General features: G+C 36.8%; 1 protein-coding gene across 1 annotated transcript in view; it reads left to right on the top strand.

The window, feature by feature from the left end:
* LOC116590758 (IQCJ-SCHIP1 readthrough transcript protein) overlaps window positions 1-14,569 on the top strand; it is a 742,659-nt gene that overhangs the window by 151,735 nt on the left and 576,355 nt on the right. The gene's annotated exons all lie outside the window — the stretch shown is intronic.

Here is a 14,569-nt window from a genome sequence, read left to right as displayed (position 1 = left end):
CCCAATCTTTCCATTACGGTCCTCACCAAATTCACTGGTTCTGTATGGTTTTTAAGCTTAGTTTCTTGGCTTGAGGTTTCTAAACAAATTTCTAAACAAATAAATGCTTCAAATTCAGACCTCTCATCTACTAGCATAAACGTTAGGTCCCTACCTGTTAATGATGATTCAATTTTTCCATGTGACCAAAGGCAGGCTGCTGGCAATGATTTCTCCCCACCCATGTACATATATCACATTTCTTTCTGGGTTCCAGTACTATAGAAAAGACCCTGTCTACCTTACCACCAGGTACTGGGCATGCACAAACATAAAAACCTACCCATGAGGTATGCACTAACCCAGTGTCTTTGTGAGCTGCAGGATTTGAGCTCTGGCTCATAGCTGTGGCTGTTGGTGGCTTCTTTGTTTCTGGCAGCTGGATAGTTTCCTTTCTTAATTTTGAGCTTGGCTCTGTATCTACAATTGTTTTTAAAAATTTGATCCAGCAAGTCCATGTGTTTGGAGACAGAGGGTATATTGCTATCCACTCTCAATCTGCCACACTTAAGGGAAATCTATTGTTAAAAAATAATTTCAAAAGAGTATAAAATCACAACTCTCATATAGAGCTACAAATAGACTTGTTAAGGATTTTATTTAACTCATTAATGAGAAAACCAGCAAAGATGTTATACCAAATCAAAGAAGAAATTGAAAGCCATACACATTTATAGATCAGGAATATTGAAAGGAAGGTACAAACAAAGGTAAAACTAACCCCTTACCTAGTGAAGAGAAAGAAGTCAATTGAACCTCCCTTGGACAGGACAGAGTTTAGCTGTCTATAGGCAAGGATTATTTTTGCATTGTTACCTGTTATCTACAATTTACAAAGTTGTAAAATAGCTGGAAGGCAATAAATAGCTAGACCTGATAATGTGAAGGATATAGTAGATTTAGATACTCCACAGTTTTCCACGGAAGCACAGTTTCCTCCTATAATATGCTGTAATTATTTGTTTCATGTCTATTTCAAGTTTTTCTCAGGAATAGGGGTTGTGTTCAAACCATTGCTACATACCCAGTGCTTACAACAATTTATTTTACTTGGAAATCTCTAACTGCAGATGGAATGAATGAAAGCTAAGTGCCCCTGTAGAAATTAGAGGATTTCCCTCCCCCCCCCCTTTAAAGAGGGAGAATTTGGGGGAAAGAAAGAAAGTATGAAAAAAATGTTTATATGTATATGTATATACATATACATGCGTGTGCGCACACACACACAAATGACTCAGAAGAACTGAGATGCTTTTGTCCTTCACTTTTCTCCTGATAACTCCAGGTTTTGGCTAGACTTGCTACTAATTGCACAGTGTCACTGCATCATTGATGCATAACACTGTTGTAGGTAAACTCCAAATAAAAGATCCTTCTTTTTAAATTGTTTGTCATCTGGTCTAATTTCTTAAGACATATTTGCCAAAGTATCTTTCTTTTGATAAATAATGCCAGCTCTTTTTCTGGAGTACATGTAAATAAAATTCTTAATTTTCTTTTCAGATGCTTCTGTATCTAAATTGCTTAATGGCTGCTGCCCCTTAGGTCCTGCCTTATCAGGGGATCTTAAGGGCCTTGCCAGCAACACCATCAGTCAGGTAATTTACATGAATAGTTCTTTAATAAACATCCAGCCCTCTTATCACTGTTCCCTGCAGGATCCTCATTAGTCAGTAACCTAATTCAAGCTTGAAAGATTTCCATTATGGTGCCCTTTGTTTCCTGCCCATTGCCTAATTTTCTATTCAGCAGGACATTTTTTTTTTTTTCCTGCTGCCTTTGACTTGTTTCTTGACGGACATGCATGTATTTTTTTCTTCAAAATAAATGAGTACGTAAATGCACACAGTCCATTTCCCATTAATGATGTGTTCAGTTTGGCAATACAGTAAAATGTCAGAGGGGTATTATCAAAACAATCCCTAATGTTATCTTTAAAAACAAAATAAAGTGATAAAAAATAGAAGTCAATAACTTGACTGCTGTGAGTATAGATGAAAGTAGAGATAATCCAAACCACAAAATCAATTTAATCGTTAAAATAATAGCTCCCATTTTACCAATTTAAGAGCCCGGTCACCTCTACCCTTTTTGTCCAACAAATTTGGGTTGAAACAGTAATATAAATTGGAGTATATCACTTAATAGAAAAATTTAGAATATTTCAAAACTCTTTAAAACCTTACAGATAGTGCTAAGTTAGTAATTTTTATCCCTGGCTGCATATTACCATCACTTAGGAAAGTTTTAAAACTTGCCAATGAACTGGTCCCATCCTTAGATAATTCTGTTTCAATTGGTTTGAGACAAGGCCTAGGAAATGGTAATTTTCCAAAATTTCCCTAGGTAATTCTAATGTCTAACCAGGGTTGAAAAACTCTAACTTTTTATATCTATAGAATTCTTACAAATAACATTAAGTTGTGATTTTCTTATTATTGGTTGACTGATTTGTCATTTAGATTTCAAGGTGGTCCATCAAGACATTTTTCTTCAGAAAAATAAAATGATATCTTTTGTATTAGTTGAGTGTGTATGACATGCTTGGCTAGATTTAATCATGGTAACCTAAGAGTTTGTGAGTATGTATAATTCTTGTTATGTAGGAATCAGAAGCATGGATTCTCACTCAATCTCTATTACATGGGAAGAGTAATCTTAAATTTGCATATTGTACTGAAAACAGGCTTCAGTTTGCAGTGTTACAGTAAATCAAGTATCTAACGCAAGATACTATCCTTCCTGCACATACTGTCCATCCTCTAGGGAGCATCTTTCTACTTAATTCCCACTGCTCAGAACCTCCTCTTGTTCTTTTCCCTTTTATGGCTGTTCCACATCACCGCATCTTCCCCTAATTCTTCATTTACCTAGCCAACTCTTTGTTTGGCCTAATTCATCATTTACCTGGCCAACTCCAGTCTCAGTTGAGGAATTACCTTCCTTCAGTAGTCTTACCTACCTGTACCCCACCCCTGTGTACTCACAGAGCCTGTCCATTGAAGCATCCATCCTGAGTCACACTGGCCTCTTTTCTTACCCGACTCTCCCACTAGAAAGCTCCTTGACAACGGGGGCTATGTTGTTTTCATTACTAGAGCCTTGGTGGCAGTTGCTGTTTCAACCACTTTGTATAAACTCTCCATATAAGCCTCCTGAACAGCCTTTCCTGAAAGTTACTGCTATTATTCCCATTTAAACATGATGAAATGAGACAAAATAAAAAAGGTAATTAACTTGAATATTCAAATTCACACCACTTAAGAAGAAAAGTTGGTAGGATTTGATCCTGGACATTCTGGCTCCAGAGTCTGAGTTCAATAAATATACTGGATGAACAAGTCTGTGTGAGTGACTACAGAGTCACAGGGGCCGAGGGGCATGGTGAGTGTAGCTCCCAATTAGGTGTGCCCTAAGTTGTTATACTGAAAGATTGAGACAGTGATAAACCTATGTTCCCAAAAGAGAAATGTGTTTGTGTTAAGGGATTTGGGTGCAGAGAGAGAGAGAGAGAGACTCTGTAGTCTCTGTAGACTCTGTCTCTCTCTCTCTCAAACACACACACACACACACACACACACACAGAGAGAGAGAGAGAGAAAAAATTTTGTTAAAAATTCAAACACACAAGAAAGATGCAAGATTATGACAAGTCAGTCAATGACATGTGTGGGATGGGCCCAGGGGTCAAGTCAGAAACATAAAACTATAGTACTGTATCAGAGCTTTTTGAAACAGTTTGTCCTTGATATAAGAAGAGAGAGCAAAAAGAAGTGTCATAATCTACCTTGGTTTAATTGGACCATTTGAAACTCCCTAGGTGACCTGGCAGGAGAAAAAGGATTTGAAAATTAGTAAGTTTCAGAATGGTTTATATTATCAGTGGGGTAAATAAACAGCAGGCAGAATTTGCTATTTTATTTTTATTTTTTAAGCTTTTATTTAAATTCCAATTAGGTAACATGCAGTATAATACTAGTTTCAGGTATAGAATTAGTGGTTCAGCACTTATATACAATACCTGGTGCTCATCACAAGTGCCCTCCTTAGTCCCCAACTGATTTCACCCATCACCCCCCAGCTCCCTTTGAGTAGCCATCAGTTTGTTCTCTATGGTTAAGAGTCTGTTTCCTGGTTTGCCTCTCTTCCTGCCCCACCCATTTTCATTTATTTTGCTTCTTAAATTCCACTTTTGAGTGAATTCATATGGTGTTTGTCTTTCTCTGCCTGACTTATTCCGCTTAGCCTATTAATATCTAGCGCCATCCATTTCATTGCATATGGCAAGATTTCATTCATTACCCAGCCGTAAAAAAAAGAATTCTCTGTTTTATTTTTTTTTTAAAGATTTTATTTATTTATTTGACAGACAGAGATCACAAGCAGGCAGACAGGCAGGCAGAGAGAGGGAGAGGAGGAAGCAGGCTCCCTGCAGAGCAGAGAGACTGATGCGGGACTCGATCCCAGGACCCTGAGATCATGACCTGAGCCGAAGGCAGCAGCTTAACCCACTGAGCCACCCAGGCACCCCAAGAATTCTCTGTTTTAAATCCTATTCGGAGGCTACATAGATTGAATCTTTCTATTAATTTTCCGTTGCTACTATAATAGATTATAAATTTAATGGTTTAAAACAACACACATTATCTTACAGACCTAATGATCAGAAGTATGAAAAGAATTTCAATGGGCTGAAATTAAGTGTGTGAAAAGTTGCATTCCTTCTGAACACTTTAGGGGAGAATATATTTCCAACTTCTAGAGGATACCTGCATTCCTTGGCTCCTGGCCCTTTATTCCATCTGCAAAGTCAGCTGCATATCTGCTGCTATGATACTAAGAGTCAGATCTCTTAATCTGACTGTCCTGTCTCCCTCTTATAAGGACCCTAGTAATTACATTAAACCCACCTGGATAATCTAAAATAATCTCCCCATCTCAAGATCCTTAACTTAATCGCATTTACAATGTCACTTTTGCCATGTAAGGGAAAATATACATGGATTTCATCTTTGGAAGCAGGAGGCATTATTCTGTCTATTATAATCATTAACAATCTCTAAGAAAAGCATGTCTAGCCAAAGGACCCCACCCTATATGTTACATCTGGTTGAAAATAGTGTAGAAAATAAAACCGAAGATTCAGAATTTTTTTTTCAATATTATAATTTAAAAGGAAGCTGCTCTTTATTAGAATTTAGTTGTAGGAGGGATGGAGGGGAGTCTTCTTCACCCAGAAACTTAAAATGACCACATCTCAGTTCTGTACATATTAAACAGAATATGACTGGCTTTCTTTCATACATGACTGTAGGCTAGGAACCCCAACCCCTCCCCTACCGCAGTGTTCTGTGGTCAGAAGGAAGGATGACCTCTTCATACTCCAGATACACATGACCATTTGATGCTTGGCACAAGAGATGAAGGTAAATTTTGTAGTCCTAAATTAGCAAACTTCAAAAAACGTTATTTGAAAAAAATGCCAATTCCAGATCTTTCAAAAAGATCATAGTATTTTCCCAGTAAAACATGAAAGATCTTTCCTTTGCTAGAGATTTTAATGTTTTCTTTTTAAACGTATTGACTTGTGTCCATGCCTTAATATGGAGGGGCTGTCTCACCAGGAGATACATATAAACTGCCTGCCTCATTCATCTGTATTTGAGTAATGACTCTGGTCCAGTCTAAAAAGACTTCTTGATACTTTCCACTTCATGTTGAAGTCTGCAGTATTCTCCTGTTGTCTATCCCACCAGATGAGGCCCTTGCTGAATGAAAAAGCCTAGTTAAATAGGATGCTTTCCTCTGCACTCAACAGTGTCTCTGGAGAAGTTTGCCTGCTCTTTATGTTTTTGAAATTTTTCTCTGTTGAGGGATGAGTAAAACCTAATGGACAAGGACTGAGTCTACAATGAGTGTGTTTTTATTCTTCTTTGATCTCGTGTTTCCATGACATGTACTCCTTGATAATTCCTTTTTCATTCTCCCATTGTCAGCCTTTAAATCACAGTCTCTGGAGCAGCCTAAAAATGGAAGTAAGATTATTGAATTTGCCCCCTCCAAAAAAAATTCATATATTGAAGCCCTAATGCTCAATGTGACTGCATTTGGAGATAGGACTTTTAAAAAGGTGATTGAGGTTAAAAGACATCATGGCGGGGGGCGCCTAATCCAATAAGATTAGTGTCCTTAATAAGAAGAAACAGATACCAAGGAGGTATGTACACAGTGGAAAGGCCATGTGGGGACACAGCAAGAATGCAGTCCTCTGTGGGGCAAGGGGAGAAATTTCAGGAGAAACCAGTTTTTCCAATACTTTGATCTTAGACTTCCAGTCTCCAGAAATGTTTGTTGGTTAAGCCACCCAGTCTGTCGTATTTCATTATGGCAGGTCTTGGAAACCAATACAATCTCTTCTTTCTAGTCATGAGGATTAGAAACACTTCAGATGGTGGCTGCTTCATTGGCCAGAGGCCCCACATCAGCGCAGTAAAGATACAGTACCCCAGCTGTGGACCTGTGATGAACATGGAACATGAGCAAACATTAACTTTGTAGTTTTAGAACACTAAGATTTGGGGGCTGCATATCCTGGTGCTGACTATGATTGTTGTTATTTTCATAAACAGTGTTGACAGTTCAAGATGATTTGACCAAGGTCTTCTGGCCCTTAAACTAAAGCCTCCATTACTGTGCCATGATGTCTATATATCAGTTGTCATATACATGTTTTGTTTGTGGGGGAGGGAGAAAATATTTTGCTTCTATTCATCTCAGGTTCTCAGCCTGGGGCCCTATATATTAGCCTGACAAAAGAAAGGTTAACAAGAGAAAAACAAATAGAAGTTAACTAACATGTGCATTGTATGTACACATGGGAGTAGTCAGTGATGAGTAACTCAAGAGAGTAGTTAGAACTTGGGCTTATATAACATCTTAACAAAAAAGCAATACATTTTTATAGAAGTGATAAGACAGTGGAAAAGAACTTTGAGTTTCTAGGGCAGCAAATTAGGGGAAGGTAAATACATGGGAAAACTAATGGTAGATAAGGCCTAGTTTTAGGAAGATGGGTTAAGTAGATTCCTCTGCCCGTCACTGGAGTGATAAGGGTCTAGAATTGTCTCTGGGGGTTAATTTCTGTCCTTTGTGGTAGAGAAGGGAGGGGGGAAGCACCTATGTAAATTCATGTCTTGCTTTTAGGCAAATATGGGAAGGACAGAGAATTTTTCTTAAATCCACTTCATCTCAACTGCCTTCAACTCAAATAATCAGCATATACCAAAGCAGCATATTTTTTTAGATGGCATATCCTGATACCCTTCAAATTCTTTCAGAATCTGAGAAGCCTAAAGATATGAAGGGAAAATCTGTTATGGAGAGAATAATTCAGGTTGCCAGCATTTGAAAGATAACTTAGAATAAAACAGCAGAGAGCAGATAAATTAAGAAGTCTGGGGTGGGGGGGAGGGCAAAACTTGGTTTTGTTTTTGCTTCTTTTTCAAGTTTCAAACAGAAGGTAACATTATTTATGGTCCTGGAGTGAGAACAAGACTATATTCAAATGCCTGCTCTTCTGTGTAATACTGGACAAGTACTTAAACTCTCAGTTTTTCATTTCTTCCTCTTTAAAATGGTGATGATTAAAATAGTCTCATAGTCTTGTGTGGGAGAATTTAATTGTATGATAAATGTAAGGTACCTGGTGCAGAGTAGGTGCTCTATCATTTCTAGGCCCCTTCCCTAATACCACAGATGGTGAACAAGAGATCTTCAAGGGTTAAGTAATGCTTTTCTGAAAAGTTGTTCTTAAAATGGTCTCTGCTGCAGTCCTAGAATTCTGGAGGAAAGGGCCTGAAGGTGATTGTCCCTGAGTGTTTTCCTGCAGAGAATGAAGTCATTATAAATTACGACAATTTTCTCTAAGTAGAGGCAACACTGTGGCTTTAAAAGGACATAATATCCTGCTCAACATCTCAAAGATTTCATGGAGGTTGAATATAGAATGCCTGTCAGCTTTTTGCTTAGTCCAAATTCTTCCAAGTAGCAAAAACTCCTGCTGTCTCAGTCCCTTAAGCCAGAGCAAACTAGTTTTAAAAGGAGTTTCAGCTCCATTCACTCTTCCAATCTGGTAGGCTTAACTTCAAGCCAGCTTCTCTGCTGGGGAGGTGACAGAAGCCAGGAAAGAATTAAGAATGAAAGAAAGAAAGAATTTTAGAATTGAACACTAAATGACAAGACACACAAGAGTGAGTAGGCACTTAAGAGAAGTAAAAGGTGAAAAGGAGGAGGATGCTTAAAATCAAAAGAAATGAAGGAATAGAAAAAAGATATTTGAGAAGGGAATATGACAAATACTATAGACATGCCAGGAAGATTCAACACATTCAATCTCTAAAGAAGTAGATGAAAGCAAGGGAACCAGATAATATAATTATAATTCATCAGGAAGTCCTTGTGATTTGAAACTACATATAGAAAGAGGACCGCGTATACCCAAGACTAATCAACCCAGAATGACAAATTCCAAGACATATTCTAATAACTTTCTCAACTGAAAGGAAAAAGAAATACAGCCATTCAATATCCAGGCAAGAAGAACATGTGATTTGTAAGGGCAGAAGGTTATATTATCTTCAGATTTTTCATTAGACACAAAGAAAATGGAGTAACTCAAATACTTAAAATTCTTAAGGAAAAAAATGTATACCAAAGATGTAGTATATTTGAAAGCAAAACTTCCAAGCATAAAGAGAACTGTAGGGAGAAAAGATTTACCTTCCTAGGTCTGATACCGGGGTTATAAAATAAACTGGCAACAGGGAGGTTAATGAGAAATTAATATAATAAATAAAAATTTACCAAATTTTTATATTACATGTACAGAGGCATTATAGAGGGGAAATGAATAGCCAAGAAGTCTGTGAGATTTGAGAGTTTATATATCATTATAATAGGGAAGGGAGAGAGAGGATGTAGGCAATTTATGGGAGAGCAAATGATTTTTAGGGAATATGAAAGAGCCATTAGAATAATAGATGGGAGATACAATAGTTTATGATAAAGTTTGGGTGTGGTATGGAGTTCTAGTCTTCTCTCCTGTAGTACAAATCTACCTTCCTTGGTTGGATAAACTCCCAGGGGAGGGGATTTATGGGTTTCCCTTAGGAATATCTGTAAATAAGAGGAGTTCAGAGAAGGCCTATCCCAGCATTTGCTACTTTTCAAGTGTCTTCAGCTCAAAAGAATAAGTATACCAAAGCAGCATATTTTGGGGTGGCATGACCTGAACTCTTTGAATACAGACTCTTATAGACATATAAGAACTTAGGGAATTTTACTTCTAAGAGGAGTTAACTAGAGAATAAGCTTCAGACAACCAAACTAACTAGAGACACATGAGCTGATGGAGTGGTGGTAGGCATTAAATATATACTTACTGAAAAATTAAGATTAAATAAGGGTCAAAGAGAGATAATATAGCATATAATGGCCATATGCAATAATGTATAATGTAATAAAATTATTAAAAGAATAAGGGATTAAATTATATGCTGGATTTGATTTATAACTTTGATTATACAGATCGCAAATAAATTTTCCTACTCTAAAAAAAATAGAAGTGAGGGATAAAAAGTGAGCATAGTGTATATAAAAAGTTTAACTACTTTGAGCAATCACAGTGGATGGTAATAATATTAGTAATGTTACATATGTGTTCTTATGTATATAATATAGTTATGGAGTGAACAATTATGCAATATTCTAATTCTGTTACTTCCTATGTCCTTGAGAACTAGGACTTTAGTGTGGAAATGGCAATATAGACAAATTATAAAGGAGGTTAAGTTAAAACTCTGCAGTCCTGAAATTGAATTGGAAATCTCAGTTAGAGCCCATGAGGTAGTTTATTTTATATCCTAACTCTGTCACTGAGAAGTCTTAGAAACAATGACCAATGCAGTGATAATGAACATTCCTATTACCCATATTATAATATTAAAAATACCATTGCCCACTAAAAGAAACCAGGGTTTTGTAAAATAATGGCTGATTCCTAGTTTCTGCTAGAAAATATGTAAGTTTGGATCATTTTGTCAAACCAAATAGCCAGGAAGTTATCAGAGCCTACTGAGATTATATCAAAAGGAGTCAGGAGTCAACTTGAAGAGGCTCTCGCTGCCCCAAAATGGGGTAGAGTTTTAATAATAAGAAAAATCATAATTAGAAATACTTAATATTTAATAACAAGAAAAAATCAAATCTGTTAATATTCATAAATACTTTAGTGATGTTAAAAGAAACTTGACCACCTTTGTGACATAGCTGAGATGTTGTCATGTAAACAGATCTAGTAAACTGCTCAGAGAAAATAATCAAGATTTATCCCGCCTCTTTTAGATGAATGTACCAGTGGGTAAGCTGATAGTAAATACATTTTCTTTACAAAATTATTTATATATATTATATAAATTATTGCATGTATATAATAAATGCAATAAAATTGTATTATTAGCACATAACCATTTTGCAACCCCCCCATTAATGAATGTAAGCACTGAACTCCAGTGGTTCTATCATCAGAGATAAAGAGACCACCAGACCATTATGAGTCTCCTGATGAAAGAACATGCCTCTGCCTAAGGCCGTGCCAAAGGAGTCAAAGTAAAATATGATCAAGATTTTGGATCCAGCTAGAGAACTTGAATATGAACTTCACCATGAGCATATAAATCAGTAAAATTCAGGCTTGGAAACTCTTTAGTTTAACTTGTCTGGGTTTTTCAACAAGCATATTTTAAGGAAAAGAAGAAGATGGAGGGGGAAATGTAAATTAAAAGAAATTTAATTTATCAAAATTGTGAAAAATGGGAAACACAAAATAGTAGTAAGGATGCAGAGAAACAGGCTAACTCATGTACTGCAGGTGGGAATGTAAAATGGTATAGTCACTCTGGAAAATAGTTTAATAATTTTGTTAAAATTTAACAATTTTTGTTAAAAAAGCATTGGGATTTGGGAGAGGAAGAGATGGTTGTGGCTATTAAAGAGGTAACATAGGGGAGTCTTATAGTATTGTAACAGTTCTGTGTCTTGATTGTGGTGATGGTTACACAAAGGGACACATGTGATAAAATTACATAGCACTATAAACACACACACACACAAATAAGTGAATATATAATTGATGAAATTTCAATAAGCTCTGTGAAATGCGTCAGTGGCAATTCCATGGAGCTCATAGTGTATGGTAGTTATGAAAATTGCTAATATTGGGAGACGAGGAGTGATGAGTGAGTGGGACCCCCCTGTGCATTTTTCACAACTTTCTGTGAAGCTATAATTATTTCAGAAAAGAAGTTTAAATATGGGCAAGGCTAGGGTGCCTGAGTAACTCATTTGGCTAAGTGTCTGCCTTTAGCTAAGGTCATGATCCCAGGGTCCTAGGATTGAATCTCCCATTGGACTCCCTGCTCAGCAAGGAGTTTGCTTCTCCCTCAGCCCTTCCTCAATGCTCGTGAGCTCTTTTTCTCTATCCATCTTTCTGTCCAATAAATAAATAAATAAATAAATAAATAAATAAATAATTTTGTTTTAAAGAATTGGCAAGGTCGTAGTTAAGAATGCACATTTGGGTGAGAATACTACAGTGAAGTATAAGGGAGTAATTACTATATACGTTGTAATAGTAGTGGTTAGTTCTGGAGGGAGGAAGGGAGAGAGTTATAATCAGGACGGCGTATGTGAGGGGGCTTCTGACATGTTTGGTGAAGTTTTATTTCTTGATTTAGGAAATGGTTATAGGAACTTACCTTATAATAATTCACCAAACTACGCATTTTTTGTGCAAGTGTTCTATGTTGTGTACACACATGTATGTATACTTTCTCTAGATCTGCTTTTGTTTGTGGAGCAGAGGAAAAGGTGAATAGGGGCCATTTCAGCACACACAGTAGATTGCTTTCAGCTAATACTAGACAGCTGCTGAAATTGGGAGGCTTAATGAACTAGTGCAATGCTCTTAGGTTTATGTCTTTGCATTAACAGGGAAAATCTCCAAATGATCCAGGTTTAAGTAATGGAATGTATTCTGAATTGTTAAAATTAGAGTATTTTGGTAGCAATGAACATAGACAACACCATGCTTCACCTTGAGAATACATATTTTTAAAGATAGCAGGAAATCCATAGGTTTGGCTGTGGGGAATTATAATCTAATGAATTTGCCATTATCATAAATTATTAAGCCACCACAAAATTGTTGCTAATTGGATTCCAAGGTCTATTAAGGCTTATAACCACTTATATTGATATTTTCAAGACCTCTTACATAAAGTGAGCATCTTTATTATTTTCTGTGTGGGCTCCTGGTAGGATGAAATATCAGGACTCTTTTCTTTAAGGCAATGTCCCAGAATGCATTTGGTCTTCTCACTTAACTTTCATCTGGGTAAATGCTGGGATATATTACAATGGCCTTTAAATGTGGCATTGTGGATCTGATGGCTGTCTCCCCACCTTAGCACTTAACAGTTCCTAGTGGCAGAAAATGGCCAGGTTCAGAGTGGACTCTAAATAAATGCCAGCTGAATGGAGCCTATGGTGTGCATCAGGCTTCTCTCAAAGATTATTTTCTCGAAGATTATCTTGAAGATATTTCCCGTAGCATTATTCAAAGAGCATTCTTCAAGATTTCCACATAGCAAAGGAGAAACATTTACCCAGTGATTATGGTGTAAATGTTTTATCAAAGAAGGAATGCATTTTCAGAAGAGCTTTCCAATCAATATAGGGGAGAACTTGGATGCTACAGACAGGTGTTAAGAACAGAGTTTAAGAACACAGTCATTGGAGAATTCAGGATGAAATCCCAATTTGAAGATTTTACAGATATTGAGAGTGACAATTTCATGTTGAATATAAGGCTAAGTGTAGTTGCTATGGCAATTTGATGTGAATAGTGAGAAAAGACAAGAGTAGTCTAGTAGTCTAGTCACCAGACTGGGGACTGGAACTTCAATGAATTGAGCACAGGGGAGTTAGTAGCCCTCATGAATTTAGCAATCCTGAGTAGTAGAGAATACCATTCTATGTTTTTTTCCCAATCATTTGTTATTCTCCCCTTTCTCCCTCTCCTCATCATCTACCTATGGAAAACCAGCTATTTCCCCCCCTATATATCTCCACTTGGTTTTTCGATAATAGTTGTGACACTGTGTCTTGAGTACATAGAGATCACATGTCTAAAGATACAATGGTTGTTTTAATAACAGAGAGCTCAACTGAGGTTTAATTTCCTCTTTGGCACTTCAGTGTTCTTTCTGAATATTCTGCCATGTCTGTCTGAGGAACAATATCAATTTTAACATGCCTTGATTTAGAGTAAAGTACTTCTTACCAAGATTGTTCAGCTACTTGTTATGAAGCAATTTGGGCAATCACTAAAATCATGAAATCTAATGATACAAATCTAATGGGGAATTTCACATATAGGCAGAATAAAGTCAACTCAATGGGAATTTCTCATTGGTGTAGAAAAATGATGCTCTGTTTATGTAAACCTAATATTTTCCCTTCTGTATGGGTTTCTCTATTCATGAAAATTAACCCTTGGTTTAGAATAGATAAATCTATAGGAGAAAGACTTATTCTTCTGCATGATCTGCCTTTGATGTTACTAAACACATGTAATATTTGTTCTTTAGTAGATTATAATATGCAGGGTGTAAATGGGCATTCTTATTTGTAATGATGTCATGGCTCATCGCATGACAAAGCAGATGTGGACACACTTTCTTTTGTTCTCATCTGTCTGCCTGCTTTGTGTCTTCTTCCTTGATAAATACCATTCTTACTGAATAAGCCTCTAATTCATACTCCAGAATTTTGCATTTCAACTTTCATGGCATTGCCATCACCATTTTCACATTCTGTACACAACCATACCATTCTGAACAATTCTAACAATTGTCCCACCAGAAGCACACAGGTTGACAAATCTTTTTTTGGCCCTCTCTAGAATATCATCTTTCAAACTCTGTTGTCACACACACACACACACACACACACACACGAGTCAGGCTTATTTGACTAATCTGCCTTCTGTCCTGAATGGCAAAATGTTTAAACCATTTTTTTTTTTTTTTAAAGTGAGGAATCATTGTTAATTCTTTGGGGCACCTGGGTGGCTGAGTCAGTTAAGTGTCTGATTCTTGGTTTTGGCTCAGGTCATGGTCTCCCAGTCAAGAGATCAAGCCCCATGTTGGGCTCCACACTAAATGCAGTCTGCTTCAGATTCTTTCTCGCTCCCCCTTTGTCCCTCCCTGCTCTCGCTCTCTCAAATAAATAAATAAAATCTTAAAAACAAAAACAAAACCCCATCATCTTTCCTTCTTTGCTTGTATTCAACTTTTCAAGCTGCAGGAGGACAGAGCTGTGCCTGCTTGTCTTCTCCCATGTCCTCATTATATCCTCATGCCTAGCACAGTACCTAACATATGTGACTATATTTATGTTAAGGAATGAATGG

The sequence above is a fragment of the Mustela erminea genome, chromosome 1 (assembly GCF_009829155.1).
Source record: "Mustela erminea isolate mMusErm1 chromosome 1, mMusErm1.Pri, whole genome shotgun sequence".
Taxonomy (NCBI): Eukaryota; Metazoa; Chordata; class Mammalia; order Carnivora; family Mustelidae; genus Mustela; species Mustela erminea.
Note: the sequence above shows the minus strand (reverse complement) of the source record. Positions and strands in the feature narration are given on the sequence as shown.